Source organism: Pelodiscus sinensis, chromosome 14 (assembly GCF_049634645.1).
Source record: "Pelodiscus sinensis isolate JC-2024 chromosome 14, ASM4963464v1, whole genome shotgun sequence".
Lineage (NCBI taxonomy): Eukaryota > Metazoa > Chordata > Testudines > Trionychidae > Pelodiscus > Pelodiscus sinensis.
The window spans coordinates 33,618,199-33,633,766 of record NC_134724.1 but is presented as its reverse complement, the minus strand read 5'-3'; the positions used below and the strand labels follow the sequence as shown (position 1 = coordinate 33,633,766).

At 53.5% G+C, this 15,568-nt stretch overlaps 1 protein-coding gene across 1 annotated transcript in view; it reads left to right on the top strand.

Moving 5' to 3' along the window:
- The window catches only part of LINGO1 (leucine rich repeat and Ig domain containing 1), a 478,102-nt gene that overhangs the window by 283,630 nt on the left and 178,904 nt on the right, over positions 1-15,568 (top strand). Inside the window, exon 5 of the mRNA XM_006126248.4 lies at positions 2,747-2,832. The gene's annotated coding sequence lies outside the window, so the exon portion shown is untranslated. The remainder of the gene's footprint in view (positions 1-2,746; positions 2,833-15,568) is intronic.

Sequence of the window (15,568 nt, the reverse complement as noted above, 5' to 3'; positions counted from 1 at the left end):
TTAATTGTTCTGCCTCAGGCTGAAGGGGAAAAGGCATGGACGAGTGGGCAGAGGAGAAGTAGTACTGGGCCTTGCAGGGTCTGGGCCTCATGCCCCTTGGAGGGACCCTGCAGGTTGTGCAAGTTGGCATCCTGGTTGGAATGAGAGGTTGGAACCTGTACTGGCCTGGCTGTGCATCTCCCTTAGTTCCTTCATTTCTCCACCCTTCTCACCCTCCACTCCCTCCCTGTCACAGGCTTTCCCTCCTGTGGCTTCCCTTCTCGTGGCTCCTTCTCCCATCGCCACCTTTTTCTTCCTTCCTCTCTTTCCCTCCATCCCGCATTCTCCCCTCCCTGCTTAAGGACTCAGCTGCTCCTCAGTTTTGCACCTCCCTTCCTGCAGCTTCCTCTTTCCATCACTCTCTCTCCTTCCTCCTTTTGTCCCAGCTCTTTCCCCCTTTCTCCTAGCCTGCCTTTCCAAAGGGAAAAACCCAGCCCAGTTTAGCACCACTGGGACTGAAAGTTTATCAACTGTGATTGAAGTATCTGCACTGAGGCCTTGATGTGCCATCTGTGTGTGATTTTGAATTCAGGTTTGCATACTCCCTGTGACTCATGGAGGTTCACACAAGCTGTGTTTCAATTTATATCTCTGTGTCTATATATTTTTAAGGCTGCAGCTAATGTTGATTTAGTAAGTCAAGCACTGGAATTTCATCATGCCAGGGAGAATGCATTAAAGAAGACACTGAGTTTTCCCCTCCCCTTTCTGTCTCATTAACTGTGCTGTTTAATGCCAAATATAGGTCTTGATCTATGGGGTGTATTCCTGCTGTAAGAACTAATTTGGGGAAGATACATAATAAAGGACATTTGCATTGGGGGCGGTTGGAGTTGAGAAGAAGCACTGAGGTTATGGGCAGCTGTTTTCCAAGTGCTCTCACCTTAACGGGTGATGCTTATCAGTTAACTGGTGGAGGCTGGAGCAGCCCCCCTCCTCCCCAGCTGTGGGCAGGGGGCTGCTCCAGCCCTGCAGGGCGTGCTGCAGACAGGGGCTTCTCCAGGGCTGGAGCAGTGTGTGTGTGTTTGCAGCAGGCCTGAGTGCCCTCTGGCCCAGCTCTTAATCGTTTAACTGGTTAACCAATTACATGGGATTTCACAACCCTAGTTCAGGCAAGAAGTACCCGGAGCAGTGGCTGGATAAATAGCAGGGAGACAGACCTTCGGAGAAGGGCTCTGGCCCAGGCAGAGACTTGGGTGAAGAGTCTTAATCCTAATTGGGGCTATTCGGGGGAGACACCTTTAAGTTCTGGGCTTGAAAGGCGATGTTGTCACCTGGGTGAGCTGGCAGAGGGCAAGCCAAAGGGAATGGGGTCAGTCCAAGCACTGGTAGGGAGGGAAGGGCACAGAGGCCCCTGGAACCTGTGTGAAAGATGAAATAAAGCAGCCTCACAATTGGATGGGGAAATCTGAGGAGGGGAAACTGAGGCTGGGCAGCTGTGGAGCCGCCCCTGCCAAGAGGGGGTACTATAGAGGTGGCCTCCCCATTACATTTTCCTAAAGCTTATTTCTCATTGCACTGAACATTTAGAAGAAACGTATCCAGGCTGCTTTGGTTGGGTTGAGTTCTGGACAGAATTTCAGGTTGGCTCAGACTGGCCCAGCTCTGTCCCTGAAGCGCAAGGGGGAGCAGAGCCCAGTGGGTAGAGAGCAAGACCCTCTCTCCCCTAGAGCTGCCTGGGTGCTTGGCTCAGAACCAGCATGGCAGACATCTCTCTTTAGAAATCTGTGTTCTGGCTACAGTGAAGTATCCGGCTTTGTGTCCAGGGAGCTCCAACGGTTCCAGTTCGTGGGGCTTCCAGGCCAGCTTTTTACCTGGCGGTGTCCCATTGGTTCGTGTCTCCCAACTTAGGGTTCAAGCAAACTCAAAAGTGTAAAGCCACATTCAGTGGCTGAGGTTAACCTGCTTTCAGTGCAAACTCCTATGTGGGCCTGTTTGCTGGGATGGCCAGAGGGGCGTCGGGGAGCGGAACTGCCTCGTGTCCATGATGGTGCTCGTAGGCAGGCAAATGTTGGATGGTTTGGGGGATTTTGCAAAGGACTAAAACAAAGCTCCCTTAGCTCTGTTTGCAAGCTCCCCTGACACCGTAGCTAGCTGAGCAGAGAGGGTACCCTCCGTGCACGAGTGTTTTCTATGGGAAAGGAGGCCTTGATGTTTCCAAGAGGCTTCACGCATGCTCATGGTCCCTGCTGGAAGGACAGTTCTCACTGTTTACACACAGTGAAACCTGGACTAGAAATTGCCCTTATTGGACAATTGCCTATTTGAAGCAACTGCCCCAAAATATGCTGGACTACACGTGTCCCAGATATAACTAAGGGGACTTGGCCCACCTGAGTACTATTCTGCTCCACCTGGATTAGGAAATGACTTCTGGCTGCTTTTTGGAGCACTCACTTAAGACAGCCCCAGCTGCAATATATTGGCCATTTTTCTCCTCGCTCGGCTCCCTGATCCCGTGTCTTTCTGTGTCTCCGTTTTCCTTCCCATGCAGCCCTATTTATAGCTTTCAAATACCAGCCCGAGTGAGGCTTCTGCTCAGTTTAACTCATGTTTGGGGAGTGGAGGAGAAAGTTATCTGAACCCCTTTTAACTTTTCTGGTGCTTAACTTCCCAGTCTAATGTCCCGGGGACAGCAGAAACAGAGTGTCTCTCTCCACTGGTCAATGCGAGGCAAGCCTTGACTGTGATCTCATTTCCTTCTCAGTGCATGACTGGAACGCAAAGGAGAAGACGACGCCCACTGAGCTTCCGGCAGCCAATCGGCCTGCATCCTGACGCCATCTGATTTGGGTAAGTGAGGGGTTGCCCCCGAGAAAGGCATTTGATGCTTTTGCGTGGCAGAATGGATGATGCTCAATGATCTGCTGCTACATACAAACATAGGCTTGTCTGTGTTGCCGGGAGAAAGTCCTTTCTGCCATCAGGACTTGAGAGCTGAGGAGGTGTAGAATTCTTCAGGAAGAATGGGTGACGTCCCATCCTGGTGGCTGAGGGTGGGAAGAGACGCCTCGTACATTTCACCATACATGGAGGAGGTTTCTGGGAAGATGTCGCTATGGTTAGTTGAGATGGATCTCCAGTGTGTCTGATATATTTGGACAACTCCTTGAGAAATGCCGTCATCGCAATCTGGTTAGATTACATGTGGGAAGGGGGCGGCCTTTCTAATGGTAAGGAGAGTGAAGCACTGGACTAGGTTACCAAGGCAGGTTGTGGAATCCCCATTGCTAGAAGTTTCTAACAGGTTAGACAAACACCTGTCGGGGTGAGGAAGGTGTAATCAGTCCTACCTCAGGGAGCTGGGCTGGTTGATTTTTGAGGTTCTTTCTAGCTCTGTCTTTTCATGATTCTCTCTATCATCTGTAGGATATTCCTCCATCCTTAAAAAAAGTCGGTTTTCTATAAGGTTTATATTATGTTGATTGCAGACAGAAATGGCTGATCACTGACTAAGTGTAGATCCCCCTCCTCTCTAATGCAGGGGGTGTTGGTCAGACAAGCTCTTAATTCTGTCTGAGGGCGAGCAACAGTGCCCACAAACGACTGTGCTTTGTGAGATGTCTCTATTACAGTCACACGACGTCTTGCTCCGCTCTATGACGACTCAACCTACTTCCCAGCTCTCTCTCTAGGACAGCTGAAAGAGACAGGAGCAGGTTTTGGCTTGTACTATACACACAAAATCCTAGACTAAAATCTGTGAGCTGTCAGTTTGATACAGGCAATGCGTGAGACAGCAAACATCAGAGCTGACTGGTCTGAAGCAATTTCCCAGCACAACAGTCCTCCGGAGAGAACAAAGAGATCTTTCAATGCAGAATGGAATTTAGTTTCCTAATGAAAAAAAAAACCGGATGATTCAGGCATCTCCTTTCACAGAGCTGGGGAAAGAAATAATTCCGGTTGGTTCTGCACTAATCTGGTGCGAGTGGGGGGTGGGGGTGGATGTGCTCTGATCTGGGGCCACTTTTGAAGGCGGCGCGGTAGTTGTACCGTGAGTTAGTCCGTGGGGAACAGTCTGCTCAGAACTCCTGCGGAAGGGGCCCTGTGTTGCTAACCTGACCTGGCCGGCCGGCAGCCTCATTCCTTTGGGTCTGTTTTTTATTCCTCCCCCCCACCATGTTCTTTGCTCGGAGCAAAGGGAGGTCTTCATGGATCCACCCACTGCAGGCAAAATGGAGACACGTCCTCCTGCTCCACCTCCACTGTATAATCATGTGGATAGCAACAATGGGCATCGAGTGGCTCCGGGCTGCCTTGGACGTTTCCTCCTTCATCATCTATGCTGCGGTAGCGTTGTGAATCCGGGGGCTGTATAAGCCCATAGAAAGGGACATACCCTGCTAAAAGAGGCAACATAGGCAATATTATCAGCCATATTCTACGTGGGGGGGAGGGGAATGAAGGGGGGTTTCAGAGAGGTTAAAATTCCTCCATTCCATTGAATTCAGTAGGAGCTGGGGAGCCAATGTCTGAGCTATACGGATCGGTGGTTCTCAGCCAGGGACCCACAGGCCTCTAGTGATCCACTCAGCACACCGCTGCGACCCATGGGATGTCCTTAGGGCTATACAGGTAGCTGCATATGAGGCCTATAATGGCGAATAGAGGGAGAACCATGGGGACAGATTAAAGGATTTACTGAAGGTCTGTGGGAGAGTTGGGAATTTAACTCACATGCCCACGTTCCAGTTGAGAGTCTTACCCATAAGCCCTTGCCATGTGCTCTGCTTTCTCTCTCTTTGGACTACGATGTGACCTGTGGCCTGGACTGACCTAAAACTTGGGGCTCTTCTCTTTGTGTGGTGGAGAGGGAGTGAGCTGGCAAATACATGTTCTTGTGTAAACTGCCTGGGTAGGCAGGGAGATGGTTGTTTGTCTGGACAGGGGAAACAAAAGCCTCTTTGGGGACCATTTTCGTGGCACAGGGCAGGGACCGACCAGTCTGGTCGTGCTTAGTCACCAGTCCCATGGGTGCTCTTTTCTACGTTGAACCTGTCACGTGGCTGCGAGCTGCAAACTATATTCCACATCAAGATGCTGGGACAAAGAGAAATGATCAGCCATCGCCCTCGCGCTTCGTCCTATGAGAATGTTAACAGAAAGCTGATTACTGGGATCACTTACCAGCAGGCACGTGCATTTACCACTCCCAGACCACAAGACGTGCCATGGCCTTGGCATCGTGCCCAGCATTTAAGGGGAACTTCACAATGGAAGGGGTTGAGGGAGAGGGAGAAGAGCCATTCGCCAGTGCAGGGGGAGCAAACCATGAGGATGGGCCAGCAGGGTTGGCCTGGCGTATGGCAGTCGTTGTATTTTATCATACTGGTGACATAGGATATGGGCATTCGCACCTACTTTCTTTCCCTCCTCTGCCCAAGCCAGTGTGGGGACATAGATGTGCCGGGGCAGGCACCAGAAAGCAGGCTGGGTGATTCAGTTGCTGGAACTCCTGGCTTTCACCCTGTGCTCCCAAATGGGTTTTTAAAAGTAATGCTCATAGACTTTAAGGTCAGAAGGGACCATTATGATCATCTAGTCTGACCCCCTGCACAGTGCAGGCCACAGAATCTCGCCCACCCCTCTTAGAATAATCCTCTCACCTATGTCTCAGATATTGAAGCCTTCAAATACTTTGAAGGCCCCAACATGCAGAGAGTCCTTCAGCTGTGATCTGTGCCCAATGCTACAGAGGAAGGCGAAAAACCTCCAGGGCCTCTGTCAATCTACCCTGGAGGAAAATTCCTTCCTGACCCCAAATATGGCGATCAGCTAAACCCTGAGCATGTGGGCAAGACTCACCAGCCAGACACCCAGAAAGTTCCCTATAGCAACTCCTATCATCCCTCCATTGACCTATTTCCAACTGGTAATGAATGGTCAATTAGTTACCAAGATCATGTTATTTCATCCAACCATCCCCTTATCATAGAATCATAGAACTGGAAGAGACCTCAGAAGGTCGTCAAGTCCAGCCCTCCGCTCTAGGCAGGACCAATCCCATCTAAATCAACCCGGCCAGGGCTTTGTCAAGCCGAGACTTAAACACCTCTAGGGATGGAGACTCCACTACTTCCCTAGGGAACCCATTCCAATGCTTCACTACCCTCCTAGTAAAATAGTTTTTCCTAATATCCAATCTGGACCTCTCCCACCACAACTTGAGACCATTGCTCCTTGTTCTGCCATCTGTCACTACTGAGAACAGCCTCTCTCCATCCTCTTTGGAACCTCCCTTCAGGAAGTTGAAGGCTGCTATCAAGTCCCCCCTCACTCTTCGCTTCTGCAGACTAAACAGACCCAAGTCCCTCAGCCTCTCCTCGTAGGTCATATGCTCCAGACCCCTAATCATTTTGGTTGCCCTCCGCTGGACCCTCTCCAATGTGTCCGCATCCTTTTTGTAGTGGGGGGCCCAGAACTGGACACAGTACTCCAGATGTGGCCTCACCAAAGCCGAATAAAGGGGAATAATGACATCTCTGGATCTGCTGGCAATGCTCCTCTTAATGCATCCTAATATGCCATTAGCCTTCTTGGCTACAAGGGCACACTGTTGACTCATATCTAGCTTCTCATCCACTGTAATCCCCAGGTCCTTTTCTGCAGAACTACTACTTAACCGGTTGGTCCCCAGCCTGTAACTATGCTTGGGATTCTTCCGTCCCAAGTGCAGGACTCTACACTTGTCTTTGTTGAATCTCATGAGATTTCTAGTGGCCCAATCCTCCAATTTGTCTAAGTCACTCTGGACCCTATCTCTGCCCTTAAGCGTAGCTACCTCTCCCCCTAGCTTAGTGTCATCTGCAAACTTGCTGAGGGTGCAATCTATCCCCTCATCCAGGTCATTAATAAAGATATTGAACAAAACCGGTCCTAGAACCGAACCTTGGGGCACTCCACTAGAAACCGACCGCCATCCTGACATTGAACCGTTGATCACTACCCGCTGGGCCCGGCCTTCTAGCCATCTTTCTATCCATCTTACCGTCCATTTATCCAATCCACATTCCCTTAACTTGCTGGCAAGAATATTGTGGGAGACCGTATCAAAAGCCTTGCTAAAGTCAATGCCAGAAATACATATTTGGCTTCTTTGAACTGGGGTGTGATTTACAGGGACCTTTCCCTTTATTAGTAGTGGTAATAGTATGGTAGAGTCCCCAAAGCCAACCTCCCTGTTGTTCTAGGCCCTGCACAAGATCAACACAAACAGCCCCTGCACCTCAGTCTGCTCTGCACATGTGGCACCTTGTATCCATAGAATCCCAGGGCTGGAAGAGACCTCAGGAGTCATCAAGTCCAGCCCCCTGCCCAAGACAGGACCAATCCCAACTAAATCAACTCAGGCAGGGCTTGATCAAGCTGGGACTTAAACACCTCTAGGGATGGAGATTCCACCCCCTCCATAGGGAACCCATCCCAGTGCTTCATCACCCCTGTTCCTCCCCCTCCACAGCGTTGCCAGATCCAGCAGTGATAGCACAAGCCATAGGATATTTGGTGTTTTTCATAAGGCCCCAGCTCCTGGATTCATGGGATTACGCGAGAATTGTGGCTTCTGTTGTTTAAAAACAAATCAAAAAAAGAAGTTCCCAGCCTTGCGTCTGTGGTGGAAAGGCTGTCAGCGCGAACTGGGCTCTCCTGAAAGGCTGTGGGCCCAGAAGGCAAAGTGTTTGCTTTCTCTAAAGCTCATGATTTGGGGGTGCCTGGCTCACGCGTTTGGAGGCTGGCACTTGGAACCTGGTCTCCCATCTGTCCGAGCTCTGCCTGGGGGTGGGCTGGTCTCTGCCATGCTGTTTGGACAGCTCCAGCGGCAGGTGATATCCAGCCATTGGCCCTCCTGTTACCAAACCCTTCTGAAAATCAGCCCCAGAGACCGCACCAGTGCTCAGACTGCTACCCTCCGCTCCTTTTACCCGCATGCCAACTGACGTCCGAAGGTGAGTGACACGTGCAGCCAGCCATCCTCTTGCCCAGAGGCATGTATGTTTGATCACACACTGCCCCCAGCCTGCTACTGCTGCTGCCCAGCTGAGCGATTACCCCTCTCCATGCCCCAGGCTCATGTTGCATTTCACTCCTCAGCACTGTCAGAGCTGCCTACAGGCTGGACACAGCAGCAGTGCCCTGCTATGGCCCCTCCCTCTCCTAGCCCAGCTTGGACGGGAGGGGAGGTGTCTGGACAGGGGGCCTCAGAGCCCAGCCCTCAGCTGGGGTGATTTTGCTCAGCCGTGCTAATGGAGTCGGGCTACGCTGGTTCACACCAGCTGAGTATCTGGCTCTCAAATGTCAAAGGTGGCCGAGGCTCTCAAAGCATCCGTGTATTAGGCCCTTCTCTCCGCCCAGGCAGGTGGGGGAGATCCTCCCTGGAGAGACAGGGAAAGTGAGGCAAGGAGCCAGGCAGTGACTTGCCCAGGGAGTCATGATTAGGTCTCCCCCTTGCTCCCATCCTGGGGCCCCTTCCTCCCTGCTCTTCCCTCTCCCAGCTCCTCTTATTCCACTTGGCTGTCGTGACGGGGGAAGGTGGCGCTGGCTTCCCCATCTCCGCTCCCTGCCCGTCAGGAGATTCATGGCTGGGGCCGAGGGCCCAGCGCCTTGCCAGGCTGCCATCACCAGCGTCAGGAAATGGCCAGAGTGGAGGGTGGTTGTTGATCAGAGAAGAGGCTCCAGAGCCCTGGTGACTCTCTGTAACCAGTCCTAAGAATCCCCATGTGTCCCTGGTCATCCGCTCCCTGTCTGCTTCCATCCTCTTCTGCTCCAGCTAAGCCCTCTGCTCCCTGCTCTCTGCCCTCTCGGCCTCAGTCTGCCTGAGGCAGGGTGCCTGTGGGAGGCCCAGCCCCGGGAGGGCCGCGGGGCGAATAGCATGCCAGGGTGAGAGGCCGGGGGAGTAAACGGGATGTGGAAGAGGACTAGAAGTGGGAACGAGGGATGAGGTAGAGACCTTGGCACGACACCGCGCCAGGAGGATCAAAGGTGAGGGAGGGGGAGCGCCGGCTCTTCTACAGAAACACGTCTGTCCGGGATCGCACACCCCTGCGCAGGTCAGCACTTTACTTGAGAGAGAACAATAGAAGTTGTCAGGCAGAGTAAACATTCCAGCCACCAATAACTTCATTTTGCTGAACAGTCTGCTCGCTCGGTGAGGAAAATCAATGAGCGCGAACCCAATCTCCATGCCTGGCAGGAGACGCCAGCCAGAGCCCAGCCCTCCCCTCCGGGTGCCAGGCACCCCGTCCGACTGAGGCGGGGGGATTTGGCCCAGAGGGGAGGGGTCCCCCGGAGAAGGGGCGGCGTGCGGGAGCGGGGACTTTGGAAAACGATATGCTTGGGGGATGGGAAGGACCTTCCTTAATAGAAGCACTGAGGGCCGTGAGGAAACTTCCGGAATGTTCTGGAGCAGGGGAGGGGAATGAGGGAAGGAGGAAGGAGGGGGACATAGTTGGAGGGGGGCAGCGATAGGCTCACCCCAGCTCCACAGCGGGGGCTTAAAAGGAAGCAGGCAGCTTCTTTATACAAGCAGTTGTACTCTTCATTATTGCTCCTATCACAGTGGTGCCGACCCTCGACCCTCGGCTATGCCCTGTGTAGCGAGAGGCAGTCCCTGCCCGCAAGACAAAGGATGGGAGGGGCAGTGAGTCAGGCCTTGCACCCCCCCGGCACTCGGGGCAGACGGTGCTGTCGCTCCCGCGGGAACAGAAGCCAAAGCTCGGGGTGGCACAACACACCAGGGTGATGGCCGGAGGCGACCTTGGGAGGAGTTAGCTCTGCAGCGACAACAAGCCCTCAGCTGTGGTCCCTCTGCCGGAGCCCCGGTTCCCAGAGCCCGCTCTAGTGCCCAGTGCACTAGTCCTTCCTGCCTCCCTTTCCCCCCTTCCATTTCATCCCCGACCCCACGAGACCCAGCTCCCCACCTTCTCCCCAACCTCCCAGAAAGACCCTAGCTTGAATTTCTTGCCTCTTACTTTTCTCTGTCCCACACCACCATCTAGGTCAAACCAGCAACAGACATGGACATGAGCAGACTTTTTTAGTATCACATTAGCAAAAATAAATATTAATAGTCCTAAATGCTAATAGGCAGGTGAGAGAGACGGGCCGCACGGTCTGATCATTGCATTGTGTATGCAGCGCCTGTCCCGCAGCATGAAGGTGAGGCCCCGTGCTGCTCAGGTGTCTGGGAGCTAACAGGATTAGGAGCACTGCTCAAAGACCCTGTGTGTATAGGGACCGGATCCGGAGGGATTAGCATTCGCTTCCATGGGAGATTTTTGAGCCAGATGCCCTGCGTGACCCTGCCTGGTGCTGCAGTTTCAGAACAACTGAGAAACGTGCTGCTCTGAAAAATGCCAGCTGTGCTATGGCTGCTGAGCAGGATTGCCGGCTGCCTCTGCCCTCCTCCCACCCCATGCAACGTGGGGATGGCCTGTGGGGTGTCAGATGTCTGGCTTCCCTTCCCATTTAGGTTAAAGGGGCTTAAAATAGGTGCCTAAGATACCAGTCCATAGCCACACGCCACATTTGAACATGGTGGGCCAGATCCTTGTACCTTGGCTGACTTCCACTACCTGAGGACCTGGCTCAGCAGCCTGCGCTGCTGTGTGCCTCAGTTTCCCCAGCAATGCCATGAAGATCACTACATTCCCTGCCCAGATGGGATGTTGTGGGGCTTCTGGCAAGCGGCTAGAGGGCTGTGTACGTCTGACACTCAGGAAGCCCCCTTGCTGAATGCTCATAAGCACTATGCTGTGCTCGGTGCCATGGTGTAGGAGGCTGGGACTGCAGAGGAGCATGCTGCTCTTGGAGGGGTAGCTTGTGGCTTACAAGGTGCACCGCTGAGTCGCCTAGGGCAGGAGCAAGGGCGAGGGCGAGGCTGCTCTGGGAGCTCCGGGACAGTGACTCGTCATGTGTGTGAAGAGCATCGGACACAGTGGGGCTCTGTTCCCAGACGGGGCGCCCGAGGTGCTTCTGCAATGAGATCAGCGCTGCCCCTGGTGAGATGGCAGGGGACACACAGTCTCCTCCAGGGCTGTCCCATGCCCAGGGCTTGGGCTGCTCCGAATGGAGCGGGTTCTTCTCCCTAGTGCGCTGGCCTCCCTACAAGGGCCAGAGTGGCGTGTAGGGCAACGGCTGGGCCTCCCCAAGCCCCTGGAGAGCATAGGAAACCTGATCCAGAGCCTGGGGACATTGGTGGGTGATTTTCCAGCGACTAGGATGGACTTTGGGGCAGCTCCCGGGCACTGGGATGGCTGTTCTGGGGGCGCTTTGCACTGCTCTCCATTGGGGAATAGCCCTGAAGTGCGGGGGTATTGCCAAGCATCCTGAGCCGCCCTCCTTGCCCTGACTCTCGGCTGTTCCCCCCTTCCCCCCCCGGTCTCCCTCCACTCCCAAGCCTCTCACCCAGCCTGCCCCACTCCTCCCTGGCTCACTGAGCAGCCCGCCCCTCTGATCAGCCCAGGGTGGCGGTGCCTCTGTCCAAGACGGGATCCTCTCTGGTGATAGGAGCTCTGCATCTCCTGCCCCCTCACTGCGGGACCCCTGCACTCCGCTCTGCAGGGAGCGCCCCAGAGCATTCGAGCCAGGATCCAGCAGAGTCTGCCCGAGAGCAGAGTGACTGATGCCATTTAAAAGGGGAGCAAACGTCTCAGATGCCCCCATCCGATTTGCAAGGCATCTTGCTTTGGAGCTGATTTGGGGGCAGATCCAGCCATGCTGACTACCCAGCACACGGGCAGCTGCCTACAAAGCCGCTGCCTTCCGGCCTCCTTTCTGCTCCCACTGCGACACCCCCCCGGCCCCGTGCCCCCCGACTGCTGTGGGACAGGGTCTGTGCTCCCTGTTCCTCACACTGGTAGTGGGGGGATGGCTCAGGGCCTTCCATGGGACCGGAAGAAAGGAGGAAAAGAATGGGCAAAAACCTGCCTTAACCCTTCTTATTTCCTCTCCCATCCCAGACAGCTAAGGGACTATCAGGCTCCCAGGGTGTGTCCCCTTGGTGCCCCACCACGCTGCCCCTGCATGGCTTTTCCCCAACTGGTTTGGAGTCCAGGTGGGGAGACAATAACTCTCAGGCCCCCGTGACTCAGAGATTTGGGTTAAACATAGACAAGAAGCCACTGGAGGTTTCCCCGGCCTTTGGACAGCGACTTCCCGACACAGACTGGGAGATGGTATCTCGCACATGTAGCTCGGGACGTCACATTAGAGTTAAACGAGGGGAAAAACCAGGGTGGAAAAGGGAGCGAGCGAGACGAGGCTGCGCTGCAGTTGATTCCTTTTGGTTTATGCTCCAATACTTTATGGTTAATTACACCCTGACATGCACAAAGGGGAAAAAAGGATTTTAAAAAAGCTTTTAAAAAAATTACCTTCCATGCAATATTCAGGACATGCTGCTCCTTAAAAAAAAACAAAAAAACAAACGGGCATAATTACTTCTGCCAGGCTTTTTCCAAGTCTCCGGATTTCCTTGCAGTTGAGAGAGGCAGCACAAAGGTTTGTCCTCCTTAATACAGAGAGATACTGCAGTGGGAGTGGTCCTAGTGCTTAGGAGAGGAGTTACCACATTAGCATAACTTAAATGGGGGAGAAGTTGGTGCCAGCACTCTCCTCTCCGTGGTGTCTGGGAGTCTGGGTTGCAGTGTGGCTGGAGGGGGAGTTTAGCTGTGCAAAGGATTCTTACCAGCTGAGTGCACTAGGGTCTGCACTGACAGTGTCCAGCCATGTAGCCACGGTGTGTGGTGAGGCCTGTGGTGAGAAGTCACCAGCGTTGTGTCCTGACAGGTCTCTTGCTCAGTCCTACGACGGCCACTCGGCTGCATGCGCAAGCTCCCTGTGTGCAGCACTGACTCTGTGCAGTAGCCAGCACAGCAGACTGTGAGAGAACCCTCAAAGGCCACAAAATCAGATAAGGGATGACGGCACCAGGCCAGGCTCTTTGTCAAACTTAGCTCAGTCTCCAGCTCCCTGGACCAGATGTCTACAGCTCTGCTTGTGCATGAGTGCCCTGACAATGGGCTCCGCTCAGTCCGTGGCAGGATTTCCCACTGTCCTCTTGGCTGGACCAAGACAGCCCCTCTGAGGCACATCTTCATACACAGGCTACAGACAAGTTACACACCGCTCCTGTGAGATCAGGGCGCCACCCTCTGACGTGCCTAGGTACCACCTCGTATGTGGCGGTTTGATCAAAACATCACGACCCTGTTCTGAACCCGGGTCTGTGTGTTCCTGTTATCCATGGGGGCGTGTCGGTACCACGAGGTGTTCTGGTATCACCTTTCGGAACCACGTTCACAACTTGTGCCTAGTACCTCTTAGGTCTCTGTTTCTGCAATACCAGCCCTGTTCCTGCCAGATTCTGTGAGCAGGGCATGTTTTTTGCTCCCCTGTGCTTTATATTAGCAAAGACTTAACTTTTGCATAGGCCTGACGCCTCACACCGCTCCTGTGATACATGGGCTTGTGTTCTTACTGGAGGGATACATAGTGGGAGAGCTGCAGGACACAGAGCTTACATTACTGAGCACTAAGGACTTATTTTTCTATTAGAAAACACGTGATATCTAATTGCAGACCAACTGCCGGCAGAACCCCTGTGTTCCCAGACCCTGTTAATAGCCGAAGGGCCACTACTGTGGTGTGTGCTGCATATTCCCACCCCCTCAAACAGAATGGCATCTCCCAAAATAGCAGACCTTACCCCCAGACGTCACCTCCAGTCAGTGCTGTGTATTTCTAGAGCACATTTGAGCTGAGGATCTCAAAGCACATTGCAGAGGTGGGCTGGTGTTACTATCTGCATAGCCCGTCATAACGCAGAGAGGCCGACACGTGGGAAGGATCTGTGCCAGAGTAGCATCGGTGCCCTTAGAAAGCTGATGGTCCTGTCTCCTCTGAAACATGCTGCTAGAAGTGGTACCGGCTTCTCCACTTATTGCTCACTCTGCAGCAGTGGTCACCAACCAGTAGAATGGGATCTACTGGTAGATCTCAGAGACTTCGACAGCTGATCCTGACAGGTTTGGCCGGGAGGCTGTCAGATGCCAGCACTTCAGCTGCCCCTCTCAGCACTGCTGTGCTGCGCCTGCCCTCTGCCTTGGAGCTGCCCCCCACCTCTGGGAGCCTCTTGCTTACTGTGCAGGGCACAGGAAGAAGAGAAGAGGGTGCTGATGTCAGGATGCCCCTCCCTCCACCCTTTACCCCATCTCCACAGAGGGGGGGGGAAGGGGACAGGGATGGAGAGAGTTTTCTGGCTGCTTTTGGGAGTAGTGTAGGCAAGAGTAGGGGTGAGTCTGCCGTAGCACCTTGCACCATCACCGAGAACCAACTCTGGTAAGTGGTGCTCAGCTGGAGCCAGCATTCCAAACTCCAGCCCCAGTCCGGAACCCCTCCTGCACCCCAACCCCTGCCCTAGCCCTGAGTCCCCCTGCACCCAAACTCCCTCCCAGAGCCTGCACCCTGAACCCCCTCCTGCACCTCAACTCCCTGCCCCAGGCTCAGCTCAGAGCCCCTCCCACGCTCAAAATCCTTTAGCCCAACATCAAAGTCCACATCCCCCTCCCCCGCACCCCAACCCTCTGGCCCTAGACTGATAAAAGTGAGAGAGGATGGGGGAGGGAGGGAGGATGGAGTGAGCAGGGGCTGGGCCTTGGAGAAGGGGTGGGAAGGAGGTGGGGCAAGGGTGTTTGGGTTTGAGGTGGATCCTGGATTGCATTTACATTCAAAAAGTGCTCTCATGATTAAAAAGGTTAGAGACCGCTGCTCTACAGTACAAGGCTGCAAACTCACTCCAGGTTTGGCATTGTCAGCCTCAAGCAACAGCACCCTGGTCAGCAGAGGTGGGTAAGAAAGGTAGGTAGGACACCACTGAGATGGACCACTGTGTATGCCCCAGGGAAAGGCCACAGCCTTGCTTTAAGGGACTGTCCCAAGGTCACACAATGAGTCAGTGGCAGAGTCTAGAATAGACCCCCCCCCCACCTCCAAAGTCCCTTGACTCCCAGCCTCTCAGCCTAGCCCTAGCGTTGCCTCTCTGAGGAAGGCAGAGGAGTTTAACACTCAAATCATGGAGCCTTTTCCCATCCCAAGATTCAGCATGCCCACCTCCGTGTGCCAGAGGGGAGGAAAGGAGGTGGCTGGCATTTTATGAATTAATCAAAGACAATGGTGTTTGGTAGAGCAGTTGATTTAAAGAGCCCTTTGCAAGCATGTGTGTAATATGATTTCTTATCCCAGGCTGGCTCTGTGTGCGCTGCCAATAGGAACTGTTCCAGCTCACAGCCACATCCTGGGGAGGCGGGCAGGGTGTTCTTTTCATCTACAAATAAAACAAACAGGAACAATGAAGACAATAATATTGACTTTCATCATTGATATTCCCATTTATCTCCGTAATAATTAGTAATTCTATTGCTGCGAAGGCAGAGCTCCTAATCTCATTGTTTCATGGGAGCTTTTTAATGTCGTCGCAGACAATACTGACACAGAGCTGTGGGGGAGCATGGGGGGAGCAGGGAGAGGCGGG